General features: G+C 46.4%; 1 protein-coding gene across 2 annotated transcripts in view; it reads left to right on the forward strand.

Moving 5' to 3' along the window:
* Positions 1-25,272, forward strand: part of LARGE1 (LARGE xylosyl- and glucuronyltransferase 1) — a 436,269-nt gene that overhangs the window by 42,724 nt on the left and 368,273 nt on the right. Inside the window, exon 1 of one of the 2 annotated variants that reach the window (XM_037513671.2) lies at positions 24,881-25,085. The exons of the other annotated variant lie outside the window; for it this stretch is intronic. The gene's annotated coding sequence lies outside the window, so the exon portion shown is untranslated. Of the gene's footprint in view, positions 1-24,880; positions 25,086-25,272 lie in introns of those variants that run through there. 2 annotated transcript variants of the gene reach the window in all.

Genomic DNA, 25,272 nt, shown 5'->3' on the forward strand with positions numbered 1-25,272 from the left:
CCAGCTTGGCATCAGTCATGATTCATGCCCCAACCCCTGGCTTCTTTTACAGTTCTGCGGAAGCTCTTACGGTGGCCCATTTGTTTTCGAGGTTAATCCATGCACCTTGCGGTCTCCTGTTTGTTCAGAGCCTCTCAGGTCAGCCGTGGCATTGTCTTGTCTGCACGCTGAGCTGGCCATGTGGTCGACATGCAGAAAATGCATAAGGAGTGGAATTAGATGCTGCTTTCCGGTTGACCAAACCAGGGCTGGGGCAGCATCAAACTGTGAAGGAAGGAACATCGAGCAAGTGAGTGTAATCAAGTGGATGCAAACACTTTGGTGGGAAGAATCCACTTGGATGGGGGGGTGCACCTTATATGTAACTCAATTAAGGACATGCTGGGTGGGAGGCACTGCAGGAGGAGGTTGAGAGGTGGGTGTTTGGGAAGAAGTAGACAGAGATCATTTTAGGTTACACGGGGAGTATCACGTCCCTCATGTCAACCCTGTCCTCCCAGTCAGGTCACATCCTTGGGGGGGGGTCATCGTAGAATATCAAGGAGAAACTTAGACATCATTTAGTCCTGTGCATTTTGAAGTATGATAGTTAAGACCAGCAATGTTTCCCGTAATATTTGGTGATTTATTTTAATGTTTATGTTTTAACATGTATAGCAGGCACCCTAAACCTGTCATTTTCCAGGAATTACTCTTAGGGTGTGGTAACTCCTCTGGCAGACCACCTGGATTACAGGGTGGTCTTTTCACACACCCATGGACATGTGAGACCTGGAAAAAGCAAACGTCCTTTTGGGACTATTTGGAAGTAAGAGTAACACACAGGGAAGTGGGTGCGGGCACAGTTCTTGTACTGAATTTCCATATACCTTGTATTTTTTCTAGCAGATGAAAAACCACAAGGTTATGGTAAAATTGGGAATGTCGTATGCAAGAGATTGCAGGGCGGGCAGCACCCATCTGGTTCAGCCCCCTTCCATTCCTTTGAATGATCAGGAGGTATGTGAGGTAGGTAGACCAGATGGCCCTGAGAGATAGTAACAGTGCTTAACCCCCATCGCTTTCTTTTGTCTACCTTTCTTGACATGTTGGATAGAATGTAAACTAGTTCTTCTATTGGGCACCACATATAAATTAATCTCATTTAATCCCAAGAACTGTGTGGTGAAGCAAACACGGTTTTTCTTTGCTACATCACCAAGGGGAGGCTGTGCCTGAAGGATTGGGAATAAATTGCTGAGGCGTGCTCTGCTCTTTAGATGTACATCCAGTGATCTCACATGGCCTCATCCCGCCAAATTTAGTTGTTAGGGAGCTGCAAACCTACCAAAATAAGCTTGTAGAGTATAGAAATAGAAACACATGCAGAGGTGTGGTCCTGCATGCCTCCTCCCAGGAAAGCTCTGCCAATGAGTAATGGAAACCAGGCCAGAGTGCTCATTGCTCGGGCCAGCAGGCGAGCCTGAGGCTGGACAGTCATCTCTGGACAGAGGGAGGCCTCTCTCTCGGGAAGGCCTGTTTGTCCAGGGCCAATAAAAGGCCTTCTGCCCCTCCAGCTGCCTGGTGGGAGAGGTAGTGTTGGCTCCCTGCTGAGTGCACCCAGGGGAGTGAGCAGCCCCAGCTGACAGGGTGAGTCAGAGCAGAGCCCAGAATAGAAGTCAGAGGGCATGTGTGCAGAGACCTTCTCTACCCCAGGCCTTGGGCTTTCAGATTCCTGTTAAAGATGATTAAGCTTTTATACATAATACTGTTTGCAGACTGCTTTAGGATCATTTATTAGTGTTGCCTGGCAACAGCTCCCTGAGTCCATCACACCCACCATACCGTACTTAACTGATTGCCTAGGGCGCAGCCCACCACTTGTATATTATCAAGCATTCTTCCAACTCCATCGCTCATTCATTCATTCCCTCATTCATTCATGGAGGCACTTACAGGAGGCACCTCTTTTGTGGGTAGCTTTATGTTGGAAGCGTTCTGTGAGCATTCTTGGTAGGGTTTGGGGTGTGGTCATAGGGGAATGTTGCTGCCCCTATTTGCACAAGTAGTGACAGCCCCAGTGGAGACTGTAAGCTCCATGAGGGTAGGACCTTGGTTCCTTTCAGTGTCTGCAGCGTCTAGAAGTATGCTGAGCACGTAGGAAGTGGTCCATGAACACTTGCTGAAGAAAGGAGTGAATGAACCCACGGTTTGCTCTATGTTTGACCCTGGGTCTAGTTCTCTAAAACCCGTTCTGCCTGCGCAGTACCTGTGTCTGTCGCCCATTGGAGTACAAGCTGGTGAGCTTTTACCATTATTGTAAGCACTTGCTTACTAGTAAGTCATCCTCATCACATCTGAGTAACATAGTTACTCTTATTCCCTTCCCTTGGTAGCCAATGTCAGGATTTCATCTTTTTTTTTTTTTGGAATATAATGAGCAGATGAGGAAATGAGGCACAGAGAGGTTAAGTTAGTAGCCTGATGTTACACAGTTCCCTTTTTGTTTACCTGTCTACCAGGGCTGTCTAATAGAACTTTGTGTGCGATGAAATGATCTCTATCTGCAGGGTCCAGTACAGTAAACACTGGTAACAGATAGTTATGGAATACTGAAGTGGGGCTAGTTTGACTGAGGAGCTGAAATTAAAAAAATACATATGTTATTGTAACATTTTCTAACATTATGTAGGTTTATTATAGTAATATTATTTTGTAACTGTGTAGATTTTAGTTGTATAGGATCATAAATCGACACGTAATAGACCACATGAAGTTCACCACCAGAAGTCTAGTTTCTCTTCCATACCCTTTGACCCTACCCCTTTCTTTCTGGTAACCACTATTTTGTTCTTGTAGTTAAAGAGATTTTTTGTTCAGTTTTGTCCATTTGTTTCCTTTGTCTTCCACATAGGAGTGAAATTATGCAGTATTTGTCTTTTTCCCTTTGACTTATTCTTCTTAGTATAATACCCTCCAGTTCCATCTGTGTGGTTGCCAATGGCAGGATTTCATCTTTTTTTTTTTTTTGAATATAATGAGCAGTATTCCATTGGGTGTGCAAACCGTGTATTCTTTATCCCATCACCTGCTGCTGTGCGATAGGTTGTTTCCAACTCTGGCTCTTGGGAATAACACAGCAGACACAGGGGTGCATGTTTCTCTTTGAAGTGGAGCTGAAATTTTAAGTTTAGTTAATTTAAAAGTAAATAATCACATGTGGCCAGTAACTGCCCTTCTGGCGGGCACCGTTCCTTACTATGTACTCTTAGTAATAACTACAGCTCATTTAGTGCTTGCTACATATTGAGATTTTTCGAAAGCTTTACCTATCATAGGTTATTTAATTGTCACAGTCACAAATTAAGAAGTGTCAGGGGTTAAGAACCTCTTCTCACCCCCAAGATTTTACCATCAGAAAGTGGTGTAGCCAGATTCCATCCCAGAGACAGCTCTGCTGACCAGAGTTTTAAGTGCTCTCCCTGCTCTTCTCCCAGTTTCTCTTGTGTGTAGCGATGGATGTTGTCCTGAAAAACAAGATCTCACTGTTCAAATGTTTTCAGCCCCAAACACAGTGCTACCCTGGGCACTTCTTGTTAAAAGGGTCAATCTCTATGCACACCTGCCACCTCCCTGTTCCCACCGAGTGACCATTTAGGTTGAAAGCCATTCATTTCACTTGAAGTAGACTTGTGTCCATATCACCCTGCAAAGAAAGTGACACCAGTATCCCTTACTGGAGTGGTTTTTTTTTTTTTTGAGGGGGTTAAAGATTTTTTTATTTATTTATACAGGAACTGGGTACAGTCAGAAGCACAGGAGGGTGAGAGAATTTACCAGAGACAGCCGAGAGCAGAACAGGCAGAGTGACGAAGTACACTGCTGAGGGGAGCAGCGGGTGGCAGGAGAGGACTGTGCGCCATGTGGGACCCTTGCCGGGTGGCTGGGGATCTAACTGGTGCTGCAGAGGCTGCGGGTGTGCCACCAGGGAGACCCCCTTACTGGAGTGTTTAATGTAAATAAACAAACCAAGAAGAACCTACTTCTCAGGGCAAGGGTGATGATATTTTGATGTAGGATGAGAAAGGGAGGAAGTTGTACTGAAGCATCCTGCAGGGTTGGAGCAGGTGGCTGAGCGTGTGACCCAATGTCACTGCTCTCTTTCCCTTGAGGGGGGGAGGTGAGATGCACACAGTTTTGTTCCACAACAGAGTTCAGTATTGTTCAGTGGAGTAGAAATTTGTTCAGCTGTTCTTTGTGATAAAATCCATCCATACATGTCTGCACGCTGGGGCTGTCATCCCTGCCTCTGGCTTGTCCCAAAACTCTGAGCAAGTTTCCAGGCAGGACCATGGACCCAGGTTAGGAGCAGATCTGAGGTCAAGGTGTGGGGGAGAGAAACATGCAAAGAGAGTGAGGGAGATCGACCTATGGGATGAAACAGTCCAGAGACAGGACACACAAAAAACAGTGACTGTCAATCCCAGCGACCAGGAGTGCTGTGGGTGTTGAGACCCACAGAGAGGTGTAGCAAAGGCTCTTGGGAAGAGCCTTGTTCTGAGGGCTTTGGTTGACCAGTTAAGTCCATGTTTCTCTTCCTGTTGGTCTCAAGGCAGTTTCTCAAACCCATTGCATCTCTCTTTCCTTTTCTGGTCCACTCATATCCACCCATCTACTCTACTCCACCCACCCACCCACACATCTACCCACCTAGCCACCCACCCACCCACCATTCATCCATCCATCCATCCATCCATCCACCCACCCACTTACCCAGCCTCCATCCCCCTCTCTTTCCATCTATGCAACATTTGACTCTTGTCTCTCTCTGTGGCATTGGGCATAGTGTGGTCAACAAGGCACCATCCCTACCCTCAAGGAGCTAGCAGACTTCTTTGGAGAAATGTGTGAAGTTGTGTTTCTGAAGCAAGTCAGGGATGGCTGGGACACCCTGCACCCTGAGATCAGCAATGCCTCGTCCTGGTAGCTTTCCTCCGTCTTTCCTTGTGCTCAACTTACAAGTACTTACGTGTAATGTGCTTTGGGATATTTAATTTATACTCAAGTATAACACTTTATTGCATCTGTATTTCAGCCCCCCTTTGTCTGGTCCTCCATGCCCTCCTTGAGTCCTGACCTCTTCATTCATTATTTGTGTTCTCTTAACCTTTTGTGCCTCATTTTCCTTGTCTTTCAACATCGAGGGGACTGGTGAGAGTAAAATGCCACCGTGTGTCTGCAAGGACTGGAAGCATCCAGTGAGGGCAGGTGCTTCTGCCTTATTCACTGTTGGCTCCCTCCGTCAGTGCTCAACAAATACTCATTGAACCTCTGAATAAATAAAAAACTCCTCTCTAAGCCTCATCTGCCCCACTTTGAAAAATGACATAGTGATATTGATCAGTGGTTCTTAAGGGCGGGGGGGGGGCTGCTTATTGGAAGGTCTTGGGGGACCATTGCCAAAAGCACATGGTGGCCCAGACGCACTCCCGAAGTTCTGAGTCATTGTTACGTCCTGACTGGAGCTTGGCACATGCAATCTGGAAAGAAGGGGTCCTGGTGATTCTCTCCTATAGCCCTGATTAAGAATGGGGGACTCGGGCCTCTTGGTGGTGCAAGGGGTTGAGCACCGCACTATGAAGCAATCCGCAGCCTCTGCAGCACCAGTTCGATCCCCGGCCAGGGAGCAAACCTCATGGCACAGCAGTGTATTTTAGCCTCACCCACTGCTCCCCTCCACAGTGTATTTCAGTCAGTCTGCCTGTTCTGCTCCCCACTCTGTCTCTGGTGTATCCTCTCACCTCCCACATCTCTGGCCTGTACCCCAGCTCTTGCATGCATAAATAAATAAATCTTTAAAAAAAAAAAGAATGGGGGACTCGCTGGCCTCTGAGATCTCTTGCCTGTGGGACAGATGGGGGGCAAATGGAGTGGCCAGGAAATGGTCAGGGTCTGGTCCTTGCTCACTCCACCTTTCTACCCCCCACCCATCCTTCAAGACCTGGTTTAATGCCACCTTCTCCAGAAAGTGTCTCCTGTCTTCTATGGATGGAAACATCCCTCTCTTGGGTGCCCCAGGGTCCTGCTTCTCTGCTCCTGCATGGCCAGCTGGGATGATGCATCTCCTTTTTCAGGCCCAGAGCTAACTGAGGTCCAAGTCTCATCTGATTCAATAGCATCCCCAAAATACAGCCCCCCTCCCCCCAGCACCTTCCCCAGCCTCCTGGATCCCATTGGCACATCATCTGTATTTAAATATGTCCCCAGTAAATATATGAATGACTGTTTCAAAAGCTCACTTCTTTGGCTTTATGTGTCTAAGTCACAAATGTCTCTCCCCAAGATGCCATCTGTTCTCATTCAGACCCGTCACAAAGGACGTCTTTGTCAGGTTGGCCATTTTTTAATACACCAGAGACATTTAGGGGGGGGAAAGCGATTTACTCTTCCATTGTAATCAGCCTGGATGATTAGAGTATCTTTTCCATTATGTTTTATTTTTACTTTCCTGGAATTTATCAAGTGGCCTCTTTTCTGTGAAGGTTACCCTTCAAGTGCGCAAGGGAGCTTGATTAGCGCACCCGGGGATTTACTTTATGTTTTTAAAAAAATCAGGCTCGTGATGGAGAGGGATGTGAGGCGAGGGCTAGAAGGTCAGCGCTCCAGCTATGAAAGGGGCCTTCACTTAGTAACTAACGCTGCTGCCCCAAGGGTGAGTTTTTCTCTTTTTTTGTTTTTTCCCCACTGGCAACTGCTAAAGTAATTAATAGTCATTTTATTTTCAAATTTGTTTTATTTTTAACAAGTTCCCTGACCAGTCTCCCTTGGTGTCTTGTTTTCTGTGCCCAGGACAAGGTCCTTTTTCTGTTTTAGAGAATATTAATAATTGCATTCCACAACTATGGCATCATGTTAGATATTTGAGTGTCTTTTTTTTTTTTTTTTGATATGAATGGATTTCAGAGTCAATTCTAGGGTGCCTTGCTGGACTACTTAATCCCCGAGAGACAACTTATTCTTGTTCAGCATCTAAAAGGAGTGTCTGGTGAGGCTGGCCTGGGCTTTTTGGCTGACTGCCTGCCTGTCTGCTTGGTTGTGACTCAGTTGGGGACATGCTAAAAACATTTTCACTTCTTGCTGGTGTTTCTTTTCTTTTTTTTTTTTTTCGGTCTGCAGCTGAACCAAGAGTGCTGTTGGGAATCTGTAAAGTCTTAGAGCAAAGAGCAAAAGGAAGAATTTTCTTTCTCCCTCCCATCCATCCATCCATCCATCCATCCATTCATCCATCCATCCATCCATCCAGTGAATATTCAGCGCCTGCCCTAGGGTGGCTTCATGGATACAGAGGATAAAATAAAATCCTGTCCTAGAGGACATACCCCTGGCACCAAACTCTTTCATCTCTGCATCTATGGGAGGGCAATGTCCTTGCTTCCTTGGCGCGCTTGTTCAAACCACAGAACTATCTTTAATGTATTTTCCTTAGGATTGTAGGCACATGTACATATTTGTAAACCTGTGAAGTTATGCAGCCTGGGTTTGAGAATGACCTCTGCCTCTGAGGCTCTATGTGATACTGAATAGGATCTTGAGTATTCAGAGCTCTGTGCCCTCCTCTGTTAAGTGAGACTAATGGTTGGACCTAGTGTGTGATGTGCTTAGCAGGTGGCCTGGATGCACAGGGCAAGCACTCAATAGGTTGGAACCACAGGGGAGGTAAAAACTTCCTCTAGACTCTCAGGTTCGGTGGCTGGCAATGTGAAATAAACTGACAAAAGACCAACAGGAGAAAAGTGTGCACATTTTATTGGATATTGCCAGTCCATGCACAGGTGAGTAGAGAGGATGCCTGTGCATCCTCTCTGATCAGAGAAAACCTGATAATGGAAAATCTGATTCAACATGGTGTTCCCCAAACCTATCCCCCATCCCCCAGCACCTTCCCCAGCCTCTTGAATCCCATTGGCACGTCATCTGTATTAAATATGTCCCCAGTAAATATATGACTATTTCAAAAGCTCACTTCTTTGGCTTTATGTGTCTAAGTCACAAATGTCTCTCCCCAAGGTGCACGCCTGTGTATCCTCTCTGATCAGAGAAGACCCCTAAAGAAGCAGCTGGGAGTAAAGGCTTTTATGCTATTGTCACAAAGGACAGTAAGTTTGTAGAGAAGTTACCAGACAAAGGAAGGGAATTTCTGGAATTTCTGGACTTTTGAGGGGTGTGATGTGTAACTGACTGTATGGGGGGCACTAATGGTAGAAAAGCTATATAGCAAGGTTGGTTTGTATAAATTCTCCATCTCTCCTGCTAAGGCTGTTCTCCCCTTCCTGGTGGGAAAAAAGGGTCGCCTTCCTAATTGAGATTTCAGGCACGTGGAGGAGAGCAGGCCCAGAGCTCATCCTGTGTCTGCCCATCCTCAATTACCTTCTGCTCAGGATGGTCTTTTGCCAGAGTGGCAGATTTTGGGGTGGCATAACCTAACCCCCTGCAGTGTGGCTACACAGCTGTGAACCTGTGTGGGGATGAGGAGCAGCTGACACTTGCACTAAGTCTGCAGTCGTTTCTGGATTCATCCTGCACGGGCAGGGTGACCTTCCATCCAGTCTGTGATTGGAAGACAACTCGAAACAGAGAATCTAGGATCCGCGGAATTGCTGGGCCTTCTGGGACATGCTCCCGACCTCTCTGATCTCTCCTGCTTCCTTTCTGACCTGGACAGGATGCTGAATTCTCGTTGGATTGTTTTACTCATTTTCATTATTTCCTCCAAGTGTCTGTAAGTGTCGTTTGTGTAGGGGAGGCCTCCTTGGGCCACCCCCACCATCACCACCCCTGGCGCCCGGCACTCCGAATCCCCTTCACTCTGCTTTTTCTTTTTTTTCCATAGCACTGATCACCTTCTAACCCATGGTAGGATTTAATTTTTATGTTTATTTTTAATTACCTCTTTCCTCTGCTGGAATGTGACCTCATTAAGGCTTGGGATCTTTCTTTATTTTGCACCTAATCTCCCTTGAGATTGTCTGACCCAAACAAGTATGTTGGATAGTTGAACAAATTGTTGAGAATAGAAGAAATACCCAGCAACTTCTGGCTGCTGTCAGTTCAGAGCCTAGTGGTCTCCTGCACGTGAAGAATCTCATAGAACACACACGTGGCAAGGATGATCTGTGAGGCTCTAGAACAAGACCAAAGCGAGGCCAAACACATCTAAACAAGAATACTGGGCAGTCCTCGGAACTACCAGACGGCCTCTTCTCTCAGCTCACGCAGAGGACGCTGTTTAATCACTGGTCGCTTTCCCTGGCTGCCATGATTAAAGCTATAAAGAAACCTGGTCATGGAATTCCACCAGAGCAAAACTGTGCCTCCTGAAACCCTCCGCTTAATCCCTGACCACAGCCCAAACCCTACGGCGAGCCACTCCTGGCCTCCTCCGGCTGAGACATCAGAGCTACAGGTGTGTCCCTGCTGGTCTCTGACGGGGCCTGCCAACTTTGTGTCTCCCAGTGAATAAAGCTCTGTAACTTAGGCTTTGCCCCAAAGATGTGTAGGTTATTTGTTTTTCTAAGATTTTAGATATTTAATTTTTTGTAGAAGAATTGGGATGCAGGCCAGAGGTGGAGGGGAAGCGATGATTCACCAGAGACAGACTGGGGAGCAGAAGAGGTAGATCTACTGAAATCCACTGCTGAGGAGAGCAGCAGGTGGGGCAGGAGAGGTTTGCTGCGCCATGTGGGTCAGCTCCCTGGCTGGGGATTGAACTCAGGCCCCCGCAGAGGGCCATCATGGTGATAGCGCTGAGACTCCACTCCTAGGCCACCAGGGAGACCCTGATGTGTGGATTACTATTAGTGGCTGAATGGTGTCTAACGGATGTGTTATCTGCTGGGCCTGAATTTTCTAATCTGCAGAATAAGAGGGTTGACCAGATGATTCACTCAGTTTCTTTACAGTTGTCACATGCTGTGATGCTGGAGTGTCACAAGTGCTCATTGGGAGTCACACATTGTGGGGACTATGAGGCAAATCGAAGGAGGGAGTGGCATGTTGCATTTCCCTCCTGGGTGGTAGCACTTAACTTGCTGTGTGGTATGGGGCAAGATTCTAGTCTGGAGCTTCAGTTTTATTAACAGTAAAATGGTGATGATGTTGATTAATATTAACATTGATAAATAACATTAAGGATAAGAATAACATAATGTTTCCAAGCGCTTACTCTGTCTTATTTGATTCAGGCTGTCATTCATTCTCATAATGATCCGACGAGGTAAGAACTGTGACTCCATCGAACACACAAGGAATGAAGTCACAGAGAAATCAAGTAGCTTTTCTAAGATCACACAGCTGAGCAGCCTCAGAGTCCTATTTTCTCATATTACTATATTGTCAACTTCCACCTCAAAAACTCTTAGTCTCAAGTAAGAGGTGCCAAAGTACCCCAGTAGTGCTTAGCATGCCCCCTGCTTTGAAGACTGCACGTTTTGATTGGAGACTTACTTCATATATACGCTTGATGGTTGTTGATACAAACCAGGATGTGATGGAAGGCGCCAATGCAGGGGCTGGGGGACACATCCCTCAAGGTATGAGCTGCGAGAAGGGGAGGCCTTGTGCACTGGGCTGATAGAGAGGGGCATGCCAGAGTCCAAGACAGGGCAGGTCTTAAGAAGGTTGCTGGTTTGGGAGTCAGACACCCAGAGCTTTATCCTGATTTTACTACATACCAGCTCTTAACAACTGTAATTGCTAGGTTTTTAATTTGTAAAAAATAGGGTCAGTCAACTCTCCTCCTCCTCTCACATGGTAGGTAACGCTGTGTGAAAAGCAGTTTATAAATGGTGGTGTGCTTGGAAAGTGCAAGGCCTCCCTCTAATTGTGGAGGAAGAAAATCACATGCCATTCCCAGGCATTTCACAAGACATAAGCCAGGTGCTAAGTGATCCCTCACTATCCAAACTTTAGAAACAAGGGTTGCCATAGGAACCTTGCCATTATCATTCAGCAGATGCAGACTTGTCAGGGTGGAGCATTTTTTAAAGACCCTTTTGTTTACATATAGGGTTCTGGAAACAGGAGTGTGGTGCCAGGGACCTGAGGGGAGGTGGGATTCTAGTAAGGACAGGGGCCAGCAAGACCTCTCCCTCCGTCAAGGGAGGGGCCCAGGATCCAGCTGCTACCTTTAAACCATCTGTCTCTCCCCCTCCACATTGAGTCAGGCTTAATTGCTCGAAGGTTGGAAAATCTCTTAGATTATCTAAAAAAAAAAAGTGATAAAATTTGTCTGTTTTAAGGGCAGGAGGAGGTTTCCTTCTGTGGAATTTCAGGTCCTATTGATGACGTTGGTGAATTTCCAGTCATGATGATAAGATGGGGAATTTCAGATCATGATAATGATGGTGGTGGCATGGTGATGATGGTGGTGAGGATTGAGGGTGATAATGGTGATCGGGGTGGTGATGATGTTGGTGAAGATGGTATGGCGTGAAGTGGTCATGGTAATGATAGTGTGGTGGTGGTGATGGTGGTGATAATAATTATACCTACCATTATTGAGAGTCATAGCCCAGGCACTGTATTTAGCATTGTGTGTATTACCTCATTTAGCACTTACAACAAATTCATTGTTACCCCTTTGCAAATGAAAGAAACGGGTGTAGAGAGAATAAATCACCCATCTACACCCACCAGGTCTCCTCTTATATCCTAGATGGGAACTGGGTCCTTCTGACTTTAGGTCCTGAAGTCTTAAGGCTCTGCTCTTTGGTTTTCTTGCAGATAAATTGGGATATGGGAACTGTCATCTAGGAGTGTCATCTTTTAGATGGGACAGCTGAGGTTCGAAGAGGTAAAATCCTGTTTGAAGGCCATGTTGCTACTGCTGGTGAAGCCTGGGCTAGGGCCTCGTCTCCTCATCTGCTCTCTCAAGAGTTAATAACACTTTTCTCTGATGGATTTAAATATGTGTGGTCATGGCCATTGTGGTTTTTCTGATGGAAATTGGGGCCCCTTTCAATTTGACAGAGGCAAATAGCTTGACCAAAAGCTCAAGGCCTGTACTTTCTTTTCTCTGTTGCCTCCTTGGAGCCTGGACTAAAAACCACTTACCAGTTATCTTGCTTTAACCTCACATACTGTATTCTTTATTGTATTTATGTATTTATTTATTTATTTTCTTACATTTTTGTTAATTTGGGGGCAGTATTTGATTTCTCCCCTAGGTGTAGGCCCCCAGTTCTCCCACCACCACAGCCCCATGACCATCACAACAGTTCCTTGTGCTCTTCCCTCGCCTGTTTTGATCTCCCTCCCTCCCCTGCTCTATGCCTCAGATCTATGGTCAATTTGCCAGTTTTGTCTTTTTCCTGACCCTTTGTTCCATTTCTCTATATTCCACCTGCAAGCAAAACCATCCAATGTTTATCTTTTTCCTTCTGACTTATTTGGCTTAGCATCATCCCTTCCAGCTGCACCCAAGTTGCTCAAATAGTTTTTTTTTTTTTTGAATGCTGAGTAGTAGTCCATTGTGTGTATCACATCTTCTTGATGCAGCGATCTGTTTTGGTTATTTCCATGTTGGCTGTTATAAATAGTGCCACAATAGACATGATGTCCTTTGGATGTAAATATGTTCATAATGAAGAATGTTGGTGTGGCCAAAATAGACTGGTGGGGCAACTTTTTGCATGTGTGTGACACAGTGAAAATAAACTTAATGTGTTTAAATTTAGTTAGTGCTACAATGAGGTTTGCCAGCATTTTGGGGGGGGGGGTCAGTAGCTACCTTATGCTTTTTCCCCATATGCTTGTTTTCTCCCCCTGAATCCCCACCATTCCTCATACCTCCGCCACCCTTTCTCACGCCCCCTCCCTCTTAACCTAGAAGCCTGTTGAGTTCTCAGTGCTTTGAGAACAGTGTTTATAAACTAGTTTATATTTTTTTGCTTTATTAGTTCATCTGCTTTGTTTTCTTCTATTACTCATTCATGTGAAATTGTCAATATTCATCTTTATCTTTCTGGCTTACTTTGCTTCTCATAAGCCCCTCACGTTCCTTCCAGCTTGCCTTGAATTAGTAATAGTTCGTCTCTCCTTGTAGCTGAGTAGTGTTCGTGGTGTGCCCGGACAACCTTTTCCTGACCCAGCCCTCTCAGCCGTGGGTGTGTGTCCTGCTGTGGGTGTCGCTGCAGGAGTGGGAGGCGTGTTCCTTCTTGCGCTGATGAGCTGCCTCTTGTTCGCAATCTTAGCTTTTACAACTCGCATGAGTTATCAGTCTAGTCCAAAACTATAAAAACCCACAGAGGGCCTCCCCGGTGGCACAGTGGTTGAGCACTGGGTTGCGAAGCTGCCCTCAGCCTCTGCAGCGCCGGTTTGATCCCTGGCTGCCGGGCGAGGGTCCCACATGGCGCGCAGACCTCTCCTGCCGCCCGCTGCTCCCCTCAGCAGTGTATTTCGTTAGTCTGCCTGTTCTGTTCCCTGCTCTGGCTCTGGGGAATCCTTTCACCCTCCCGCGCTTCTGACTGTGTCCAGTGCTTGTAAATAAATAAATAAATAAACAAACAAACAAACAAATAAACAAACAAACAAATAAATAAATCTTTAAAAAAATAAAATAAAATAAAAACCCACAGAAAACCTGAAAAATAAAAGCCACACTGCCTGGTTTAGTCTTGATGGCCCTGGCCTCTGGCCTCCCTCATGGGGTGACTGATCCAGGCAGGGAGTGGCTGTTCTCACCTCAGTGAGTCCGGGTCTTGAAGCTGATTGGTGACATTGACGGAGTTGGGGTCCGAAGACTCTGCTGCGTAGAGACAGGCTGTTAATTTTGTAACCACCAGCTAGGGTTGGTGGTGGTAGCAGGAATTTCTGGTTTGATTATTGATCTTCAGCCTATGGTTTGTCCTTAGGCTCCGGGAGAGGAGAAAACTGATGAGTGAGTGAGTTAAGGCAGTAAGAGATGGAGTTTTGCTGTTACGTCGGTGGTTATCTTAGAAAAGACAAAATGTGATGTGTTGAAACAGTTGCTTATATGTGTCTCTTATGTTAATGTTAAACCAGTTACCCTTAAGTTTTTGTTTTGGCCCCCAAACTTACAGTGTTTGGGTCATACATCAGGAACATTAAGGTAGAGATTTGGCCAGGTTGGGGGTAGGTGAGGGTCTGGGGAGCTGGTGGGAAATACTGGGAGAGTGTGTGGAAGTGAATTCAAGAGCAGTTTCAATAAGCCTTTCAAGGGTCTCCCCTGGTGGCGCAGGCAGTTGAGTGCTGTACTGTGAAGCTGTCCAAAGCCTCTGCAGTGCTGGTTCGATCCCAGCCCACCAGTGAGGGTCCCACATGGCACAGTGGACTTCTCCTGTCTCGCCCGCTGCTCCCCTCAGCAGTATATTTCGTCAGTCTGCCTGTTCTGCTCCCCGCTCTGTCTCTGGTGAATCCTCTCACCCTCCCGCGCATCTGGCCTGTACCCTGGTTCTTGTATTAATAAATAAATCTTACAAAAAAAAAAGCCTCTCGAAAGGGTTAAGATCTCCTTGTGATCTCCCCCTCTGGCTTGCTTACCTCTGGAGATCTTTTCAGCCTCTTAGTTTGACATTTAGAACAAGCCTGTTTAGCATTATGGAGTCTATTTAGAGCAGAGTTCAGGACTGACATCTGTCCCCTGGAGGCAGAATTCATGGTGTTAATCTTTAATGAGCGCCTACTATATACTCTGACTTTGGGTTACAGGATGGCTAAGACCCAGTATAACTTATATACTCAGAGATCCATAGTCTAATAAATTTTTAGTATACCAATTTAATAGTCAAATAATTTAGTTTAATAATTTAATGAAAAATTATGCCTAAGAGCTGATGTTTGACCTGTGTTTGGTCATTTTATCTTTGCAACAGCCATAGAGAAGAGTCATCATTAATCATCCTATTTACAATGGACACTGAGCTGAACAAGGGTCTGTAACTGGCCTGAGAACATAGAGTTAGTAGCAAGTGCTAGAGGCGGGATTTGACAGTAGGCAGCTGTCTCCACCTTGCCATACTGCCTCACACCCTGGAGGTAACAGACTCTCGATACCTTGCAGTGTGATAAACACAGCCACAGAAATAAACATCAGAAATAAACAGAGGTGGTAGATGAGATGGAGGGAAAGGAAAATCAGGGAAGGCTTCTTAGCAGAGGTGACACCTGGGCAGGGTTTTGAGGCTGGGAAGGAGTTCTCCAGGCAAGCTAGGAGTGGAAATTCTGGGCCAGAGGAGCAGCACATGCAGGATCCCCTCCAGCACAAAGGGTTGCTGTACACGGAGAAGGGCAGGTGGTTTATGCTGGGGGTAGAGAGAATGATGGAGGGCATGGGGGAGAAATTCCCAAGGACACTCTCTGCACTGTTCTTCAACTCAGTGGCCACTAGCATCTTGTGAGACCAGTTTAAATTAATTAGAAGAAGATAAGAATCCAGACTTCAGTCTCCATAGCCCCATGTCATTAAGTGATGACTCTATGGAAGCATAGTTACAGACCTTTTTTTTTGTGGGACCCTTGCTGGCGGCCGGGGAACGAACCGGCGCTGCAGAGGCTGCGGGCAGCCTCGCAGCCCAGCGCTCAACTGCTGCGTCACCAGGGGAGGCCCCATAGTTACAGACTTTTATGGCATCGTAGAGTGTTCTGTCCGACAGTGCTGGACCAAATCATTTTCATATCTGGCACACACCTGTCTGGCTGCATCTGCTGTTTGGGGTCACTTGTATCTGGTTTCAGGGTGTTTGTTTTGTTTTAATGGAAGAGCATGTGTTGGCTTCGTAGGTCACCAGTAGGAGCATGTGTGGTTAGCAGGGGGAGCAGTGTCCAATTTCACACCACCTGAATATTGGTAGCTTTTTTTCTTACATAGCCCTGCTCAGATCAATATAGAAAAATCCCACAAAATTTGTCATTTCCCCTGTAAGCCAGCAGAGCTACCCGTTTCATTAAAAAGGCAATGGCAAATCTATTTTTAATTTTTTTTATTAAAACTACCCTCCTGCTTGAGATACTAATCTCTAACTGAATAATAGGTGTCATTTTAGAGTTGCAAATAGCCAGTGCAATAGCGCATGTTGAGGGTACTTAATAAATAGGATTTGGAGCTTTACATTAGTGTAGCGACAAAAATAGGTCAAAAAGCTTTTCCTTTTTCCTTTTGAGTCCAGTGTTCTGACTCTCCAGATGGCGAGGAACCATTTAGAAAGCTATAAAGGGATTTTGATTTAGATAATGGTCACCTGGTTTAATTTTACAAAATTTATATTTTATAAAAGCAACTTGGCTTTCTTTGAAGTTCCATGGACAGTCGATCAATATTTAGAATGTTATTTGTGACCAAGAGATTCTATCTGGAGGACTTTCTGTGATTTACTCCTTGTGTCTTAAAACAATTTGCTACTATTTTGGGAGTACTTGGTTGGAGAAGATTTGTACTCGAGTCTTGATTTGGTCTCTTAATATCTATGTGACATTGAAGTGAGCACCTCTTGGTTTTCCAACTTGACTTTTATTCTGCTTCTTTATTCTCTGGAAATCTGCCTTTCCACATGGACTTCATTGGAGAGGATAATGTACCTCACTACAGGATGAGACATAGGACTCAAGTGATCCCTGACCACTATGATTGGATGGGTAAATGCTCTCTCAGAGCCAGTAAGATCTGGCAAAGCTTTTATAGGGCCTTTGAGACAGATGCCTGTGTTCTTTCTCGCTGACCTTGAAGCTTAAAGGATATAGCTGCACATATCCTACCTAGCCGCTGTCTCTCCAGAGTCTGACATCTGACAATGAAGTCAATATGGATAAAAGTAGAGAGATGGGGAGGAACTGGGTCATCTCTTACACCTAGATCAAGCCTTTCCTGAAGGCAGATCTGTCCTTAGACTTTGTAGATTCGAAGCCTCTGCATTTTCTTTCACTCAGAATAGTCAATTTTTCTATCACTTGGAACTTGAATAGTCTCCTTACAATTTCTCTGGTACTTTTTTTACACATTTGTAAAAAGAAAAAAGAATGAGTGTATTTGCCATTACTTAGTGTTGCTAAAAGATGAAGGAAGATGGCTTATTGAAAAGTATTTTCAAAGCAGTAAATCCTTGCTTGTATATTAGATATTTACAAGGGAAATACACCAGAACCTTTCAAACCAAAATTTAACTTTCTTCTTGTTGCAGAGGAAGCAACCATTTAGTTTCTCAGATCAAAGCTAACAGAAGACATTACACTATTATTATAATACTCCCAGTATCTCCCTAAAATGAATTGGCCTCCAAAAATAATTTTAAATGAATCTATGTAAAAGCATTTCTAAGGACTAGGAGTCAAACTGCAAAAGGATTCTTTGTTTTAAGGTCCATTTTTGTTTCTTGAATTAGATGATGATGGTGGGGACTCATTATTTGGTGTTCATGGTCTCCATTAATTTCTCTGGACTTTAAAGTGGGGACTGCTCATTTTGGGGCCCCCTGTTAGTTCAGTGCTGTGCTGTTTTGCTTATTAAATTGACTGATTTTACGCTTCAGTATGAAGGAGGAGAGAATCTTACCCCCAGAGAGCTTCAGTGTATGTTTCTTCCATTATCCATCACCTCTCTGGTTTGGTTGTTGGTATTTCTGACTCTGCAGTTTGGAGGCATGTTCTCTCGTGATTGGCCTTGTGGATCATATCAGCGTATTTCATAATCCACAGAGGCCTGGAAGGAGTAGAGTTTTAAGTCATGGGCAGCACAAAGTGCATGAACTTTAAGATCGAGTGCGTCTGGCGCTGACACCAGGAGTGGAGCCCGCACTGCCTGGGCTGGGTGACCTTGTCTGGAGAAAGAAAGGGTCACATTTCCTATCATGGGTTTGTTGTGAGGATGACATAGAGGGACGTATGTGAAAAGGCCTCACACCTTGTAGGTGGTCAACCATCACTTTTTTTTTTAAGATTTATTTATGCATACAAGAACTGGGGTACAGGCCAGAGGTGTGGGGGTTGAGAGGATTCACCAGAGACAGAGTGGGGAGCAGAACAGGCAGATTGACCGAAGTACACTGCTGAGGGGAGCAGCGGGCGAGTCAGGAGAGGTCTGCTGCGCCATGTGGGTTGCTCCCTGGCAGGCCGGGGATGACACTCGTGCTGCAGAGGCAGCAGACAGCCTCATAGGTTGTGTCTTACCCCTAGCGCCACCACCAGAGAGGCCCAACCATCACTTCTTATTGATATCAATGAGATATTGTCAGGCACCCTCTAACTCTAGGGAAATGAAGAGCTTTATTAAGAATCTACCACTCCTTTAGAATCCATCTTTTAATTCTTTAGGCCGATAATCTCATTCTCACCATATATCCTGTTTCTGTGAGCTGGACAGTTTGGGTAGAATGAAAACAATGTTTTGGGTTTAGGCATGCTGAAGTATTTTATTTGTTGGTTCAACAAATGTAGAATGGGTATAGATGGGATTCATAAATCCCCTCTGCTGGGTGTTCAGGACACATCTTTTTTCCTCCTAAGTCTTTTCTTGGCTTTGTGATAGGTCTGTGCACTGGGTTATTTCTTAGGCTAGTGTTTAGCTGAAAGTAGTGTTTTCCACCAAAAATTCCTTGTCTGCTCTCCCTCTTGGGATAGATTTTTTTTCCTGTGGTGGGAGTCTGTTCCTTTCATTGCTCCTACCGTGACACAAATGAAAACACGGAGAGATGTCCTGGGGAAGATGGACAGGGAAGCTCTTAGGGAGACCTGGGCGCTCTGGGCAGAGAAGCAGGGGCTGGAGGGTTTCCAGCCTGGCACTGCCCACCAGCTGGATGGGCTGTCCCAGATGTCGTTGAGACCTTCTGGCAAAGGCGTTCATTCATGAGAGGTCAAAGGACAATTCTTGGCAAACACAGTTTGTGCTCCTAGTGCTGTGAGTCCCTGAAGCAGCTTAGTGCCAGCATACAATGTCAGGAAGACCTTGACATTCAGACCACAGTCATCGGAAATGGTCTACAGCAGGACTGGCAAGGTACTGCCCCATCGCCTGCTCATGTGCAGCCAGGAGCGAAGAAAAAATGAAAAATAAAAGGACAAAAAGGAACACTATTCCGTAACATGTGAAGATGACAGCAAGTTCTCAAGGTCTCAGAATAAGGCTGGTTGGCGCACAACCACGCCTATCCATCCTGTTGTCTCAACTGCTGTCTGTGACCGTGGCAAAGTTGAGAGGGGCCACAGCTTGCATGTCTGATTTCATTTCAGTGTCCGGATAATCCTGCATTGTGGGCGTGGTGATCTCCTCCATTTTGAAGTTGATAGAACAAAGCTTAGAGCTCTGTGGCCTGCAAACTCTCGAATATTTCCTATCTGAACTTTTACTTAAAAAACCTGATTTCTGTTCTAAGAGGAGCTTCCTGCCTCTTCTCACCCTGAAGCGTCATTGGGAGATGACTGGGCTGGGAGATGCTCGGCCTGCTCAGGACTAAGGGGGCAGGCAGGCCCAGTAGACCTGCAGTCTTCACTCGGAGTCCACGCTGGGGGAGGCCTGTGGACACCAACTCTTCCCCAGGTCAGCTCTCCTCCTCCAGCTTCTGGGAGGTGTTCCTCGTGGGCCACTAATCACACAAATGGTCTTGCCTTTTACATGCCACCTTTTCCCCTGGGTTCTCATTCTCTAGCTTTGCCTTTCGCACCCATTGTAATTCTTTCTGGAAGGTGTTATGGGCAGGTATGAATGTGTTTGTTGTTAAAAGAGCCACCCATATAGGACTTACGATCTGGAATTGAGGAAATTGCAAAGACGCTGAACCTCCTGTGGATCCCTAGGAGAGGCTGTCAAAATGTGCCTGTTTCCCTAGAAATGTTTGTCTGTGCACATGTTCGCACACACGGTTTTGCTTGCAAATTGAAAGGCTTTATGAATCCCGTCTACACGTCCAGAATCCTGTTCTTGACTTTACCCAGTTGGACTGGGCCTGGGTTAATGCATCTGAGAGAGAGTGGAACTGAGTGCTTCCGAACTTTGGCCTTCTCCAGAATCTTTCTGGTCCATAGGCAATCACCTCGCTCATCTAAATAGCTTTATTCAAGTGTCAACTCCGTGTCAGACCCGGTACTGAGCTTACATGCCTGATTTCATTTCAGCATCCTGATAATCCTACATAGTGGGCGTGGTGATCACCTCCATTTTAAAGCTGATAGAACAAAGCTTAGAGCTTCAGGGCTTTATTTATGGCAGGTGAGTGTCAGAACCCGAATTCTCACTGAACTCTTACACTGATTTGCTAGTAATCAGGCTGCATTAGTGTGATCATGGTTTTAGTGTGAATACATTATTGTAGATAGTGTGGGGTCCTCAAATCTCTGTTGGGCACTCAGATCAGCAAGCCCCAGGGAATGCTGCTGAATTTCTAGTTCCCTCTTGAATGCCATCCCATGCTTAATTAATGTGACTGTGGAAACCCCTCACCCTCACAGAGGGTTCTAGAATGGCAAAGCACTTGCAGCCTATTGCAGGCAGCAGTGCAGTGAATTCCTGCTGAGACAGCTCCTGGCCATCCAGGGGATTGACAATCATAGGGGTTTGCACAGACTTGCCAGCCATTACCGACCCGAAAGGGTAGAATTGTAAATGAAAAAACACTTAAAGATGCCACATATTGCGTAAATGCTTCTCTAGCCGTAAAATATTATACCAACATAAAACCCTTATAAACATGTAATAATAATTTACGCCTAAGCACCAGCTATAAAGTGAAATTCAGCTCAATCCAGTTTTGCAAGAATGTTCCCGGGCAGAGAGTGCTGGCTGGTGTGTGAATTTTCATCTGGGCGAAGAAAACAAACTCCATTTCCCGAGCCTGGTTATTGTTTGAGATAGCTTTGGCCTCAAACTTTAGAGGGAAAATTACCCTACATAGGAAATGCGAATGATAGCATTTCTAAGCCACGGCTTTGTTGCTGAGGCTTATTAACATGGTAGAAACTTTTACTCAGGACTTAGGACGAGCCCCTGCCTGATGTTTTTCCTTTACTTAAAGAAAAGCGAGATGAACAAGCAATGTTTTTTTCTCCCCATCACTTTTCCTTTGAGTGTTCACTTTTATGGCTTAGCTTTTTTCAAAGAAAATTTTAATTGCTTGCCTGTATGTTTGTAGTTACAACTGCAGATGTGAATAAAAAAAAATCACTCTCCAGTAATTTCTAAAGGTAGGTCTCTTATATTTATTCGATATGGTTATCATCCATCTCTCCTTTAGTTAAAAAGTCCAGGAAATAAAGGGTCTCTTGGTCCATGTAGTATCCTTAGTACCTTTAAAAGAGCTTAGCACATAGTAGATGCTCAATAAACACTTGTCGAGTATCACTTCCTTATGAAAGAGCTTAGCGCATAGTAGAGGAAGGCTCGACTATCACATAGCAGGGGGAACCTGCAGATAGAGAGAGGCCATTACAAAGCCCCATGGGTGGGCGATGTGAATGGAAACTCACATCCCCACGGTTCTGGAGGCTGGACGCCAGAGATCTAGGTCTCAGCGAGGCGGTCACCCCTAGGGCCTCTCTGCTTGGGGTGTCCACACATATCTTCTCCCTGTGTCTTCGCAAGGTCTTTCTTCTGCATGTGTCTGTGTCCTCAGTGCCTTTTCTTATAAGGACACTAGTTATCCTGTTGGTCCACCCTAGGACTCTACTTAACCTTCATCTCCTTTTTAAAGATTCTGCTTCCACATGCAGCCAGGTAGTTGGGCGTAGGCCTTTGGCTTATGAATTTGGTCCATAACACAGGGTCACTGATTTAATTATACTTTGAAATTGGTAAAGTGCTATTCAGATGTTTAGGTGTTCCCAAAGAGTTTAATGTCTTAATTGAGTTAATATGATTAATGACATGAAAGGCAACTCACGCTGCAGGCTGGAGTAGTCTAAGCTCCACGGTGCTTGTGTTGCTTTGGGATTAAAGAAGTCCCCACCCCACCCACCCTACCCACCCCACCCCACCCCACCATGGGGTAGAGGGGAGTCTTCTGGGGTGTGTTTTCTAGTTGAAAGTACATTCATTGCTTTGTTGAATTGCTGTGTCTGTACCTACCTGAAGGGCAGGGCCACATGGTGGACATACCATGGTGCCAGACAAGTCCAGTGGGCTCTGTCCAGTGGTGGATTAATATCATGTAGCGTCAAGCAGATGGTCTCTCCTCTGTCTTTCCTGGGCAGGAAGAAGGGGAGATGCTGTTCTTTCCTGCTTTCCAATAAGGAACAATGAGGGAGTTGAGTCAGGCTGCACTCAGCTGCTCACCCAGAATTCTCTGGATTAGAGTTAGAGATAAGATGAAGTCTGTTTGATTCAAAGTAGGTTGCACAGCACTTAATGGGCACTGACTGTATGCTGGGCACAGTTCCAGGTGGGCCCATCTTGAGAACTGGTAAACTCCCCTAGGCTCACACGGTGTGTGCTGGAACCTGGATTTGACCCCAGGGAGTCTGTTCCAGGTTCTGTGCTGTCACCTGTTGGCTGTACTGGTTCCAGTGAGGGTCTCCTGGAAGCTCAGCCCTGCTTACCTGGGCCGCACAGGACAGTGGGTGCAGAGCCTGGCAGCACCTGGCAGTCCAGGAGCAAGTCTGGGGCTGCAGCTCACTTGGTCTACACACTCTGGGCAGGGCTGCCCTGTTCCCAGCTCTCTGGGTTTGTCTCAGTTTGGATGGTCATCCTGACCTGCGGTCCTCGGAGACTGCTGCCACTGGGGCTCGGGCCTGCTCTGGGAAGCTTGGAGCTCAGCCTCAGTCACTGACTGCACTTTGCTTAAAGCCTGAGTGTGTCACAGGTCCTCTGGTTGTGTTTTTGACCTCTGGACCCTGTGCCCCTCGCAATTCTGTTCCTGATATATTCTGTTTCGCAGGTGGGGCGTGCTCAGTGCATACTGGACTTGGGTTTTGTGGTGGCACGTGCATGTACGGGGCTGCTGGAGTCAGTGCCGGGAGCTCCGCCTGCCTCCGTTCCCTGGAGCCTGGTCCGTAAAGGTGCTGGGCCTCCTTCTCCAGTAAGGGAGCCAGAGTCTGTGGGAACTGATGGAAAAACTCACCTGACGATCAGCCTCCAGGGGAGCAGTTGGATTCCAGAACCTTAAATATTGAGCTGGAGTCAGCCAGAGGAAAGCCAGGAGGAAGGGCCTCTTTGCAGCAGGAGCTGCAGGGTCGGGACGCTCAGCAGCCTGAGGGGTGTGTAGGAGGACGCTGTTCTAAACCTGGGCCACCAGTGCCAGGCGCTGACATTCGGACATTTGGACAAGCTGTTGTGGGGGGTTACTGCCAGGTTGGGAGGGGCTTTGCGTGCGAGCCAAGGGGCTTGAACATGATCCTCTTCGGGGCTCCGGTCTGTGCGTGTATACATGCGTGTATACGTGTGTGTGATGTGTGTGCTGGGTGCATGCATCATGTGAATATTCTGCCCCAGTGATTCTTTTCCCCGGTGGCATCCCTGTGCCTGGGAGGGAAGGGATCTGTGGATTTGACTGACAAGACAGGACCGGCTGTGAAGCCTCCAGGAGGAGAGACAGCGTGTCATGCAGGTTCTCTCACTCATCTTTTTTTAAAGCTTAAAAATATCTTTCTAACAACTGGTTGCAAGGGCTGTTGGCCTCGAGAGTGCTCCTGGGGATGCAGAGAAGGCCCTGGAGGCCTCGGGCAGGCATTAGGTCCAGGGGCAGCAGGAAAAGGAATCCACCGCGGTGTGCGTCCTGCCAGCCTACCCCCGGCTCTCTCTACTCTCACTTGGCATCTCTTCCGCCCTCCGGACCTGTCTCCCTGTCTTCAGACGTGTTACTAGAAAAACAGGAGAGGAAAGCAGAGGGATCATGCCCGTATGACCTGAATGCACAATCAAATACTACATTTTCACAAAACTCTCTGTGATTTCTTTTTACCACTCCTTTGCTCTGTGTCCCCCCAGCATCTCTGCCAACACACGAGCATTGGCATCATTACCACCATCACCTTATTCTCCACCGCCGCCATCACTGCAGCCTCCTCTCCTGTCCCTGGCATGCTTTTGTGCACCACTTGTAACTCTTGTTCTTTACGCCTGACGCAAATGAACACATTCCGTTTTCATAGCAACCTTGGAAGTGAGTTACTCGTTTGTTGTCCTCGTTTTCCCTCTTAGGAAACTGAGGCACAGAGCTGTTAAGTAAGTTGTCCCAGATCATAGAACTGATAAGTGGCAGGGGTGGAAATCCAAACCCGGCCATCTGGCACTAGTGTGAAACATCCCTGCCTCTCACAGAGGAAATATGTCCCTGACAGTTTCTTTACCCGTGAGCTGGAAGGAAGGAAGAGCTGTACTGCCGCCAGCTCCCTCTGCTTTGGCATCTGCATGGTGCCAGTTTCCTCTTCTCCCCAGCGCTCGCCGAAGTTTTATGTCCTAATCAAGTGTGGTCAGTACTGGCTCGTGGAAATTGATGAAGCTGGACAGCTTCTTTCTGTAAACTTCAGAGATGGCGGGAACCTTGAAGACGAAGTGACTGTGGGTCCTGGGCCTTGGGTCTCGGTCCTTGAGGGTGAAGCACACGCCATGGCTTTAATAAATGAGCTGAAAGCACAGTTGGCTTCTAGCCCGAAGGACCTTGTTGACTGATGGGCAAATGGTATGTTACATCTGTCACTACTGTAGCTTTCCTTACCACCCCATGGCCATTATCTTGCCATAGTCCTCCTGCTCAGAGTTTCTCCATCTCATCCCTTCCTGGAACAGGTCATCTGTAATCTCGAAAGCGGAGACCTTGCCCGCCTCCTGCCTTGGCCCCCAGAGAAAAGTGGTTTCTTCTCAGGCTGTCTGGAAGCTCCTCGGCTCAGAAGGAGTTAATTTCAGCCAGGCTGCCTCCTGGGAACCTGTCCCCTTGGATCGCTGTTGGTTTTAATCTTCATTATGGTGAATGACAATGCCGTCAGCACCCGGGAGGGGTCCTTGAACAACCAGATGGTGGCTGGATTTTTCTGCCAGTCATCAGTTTTCATCTGATTGCAGCGCAGGTGCAGAAGGAGTTGTTTCTCAGCGTTCTCCCCTAACTTCCACTGTTCCTGTGTATTCCTCCAGGAACCCTTAAAGGGACTCTTACAGCTGGGAGAATTCCAGAGAGGTAAGGTGGTTGATTCATTCATGTAATAAACATTTATCCAGTGCCTACTATGTGCCAGGAATGACATACAAGAGGCACTGGGGATAGAGGAATGAGCAAAGCTGAGCCCCTGCTCCAGTGGATCTTCTATTCTAGCAAACAGCAAACAAATACGGAATTCTGTCAAGTGCAGGCAGCACTGAGAAGG

The sequence above is a fragment of the Talpa occidentalis genome, unplaced genomic scaffold (assembly GCF_014898055.3).
Source record: "Talpa occidentalis isolate TD23 unplaced genomic scaffold, MPIMG_talOcc4v2.1 talOcc4.16, whole genome shotgun sequence".
NCBI lineage: Eukaryota > Metazoa > Chordata > Mammalia > Eulipotyphla > Talpidae > Talpa > Talpa occidentalis.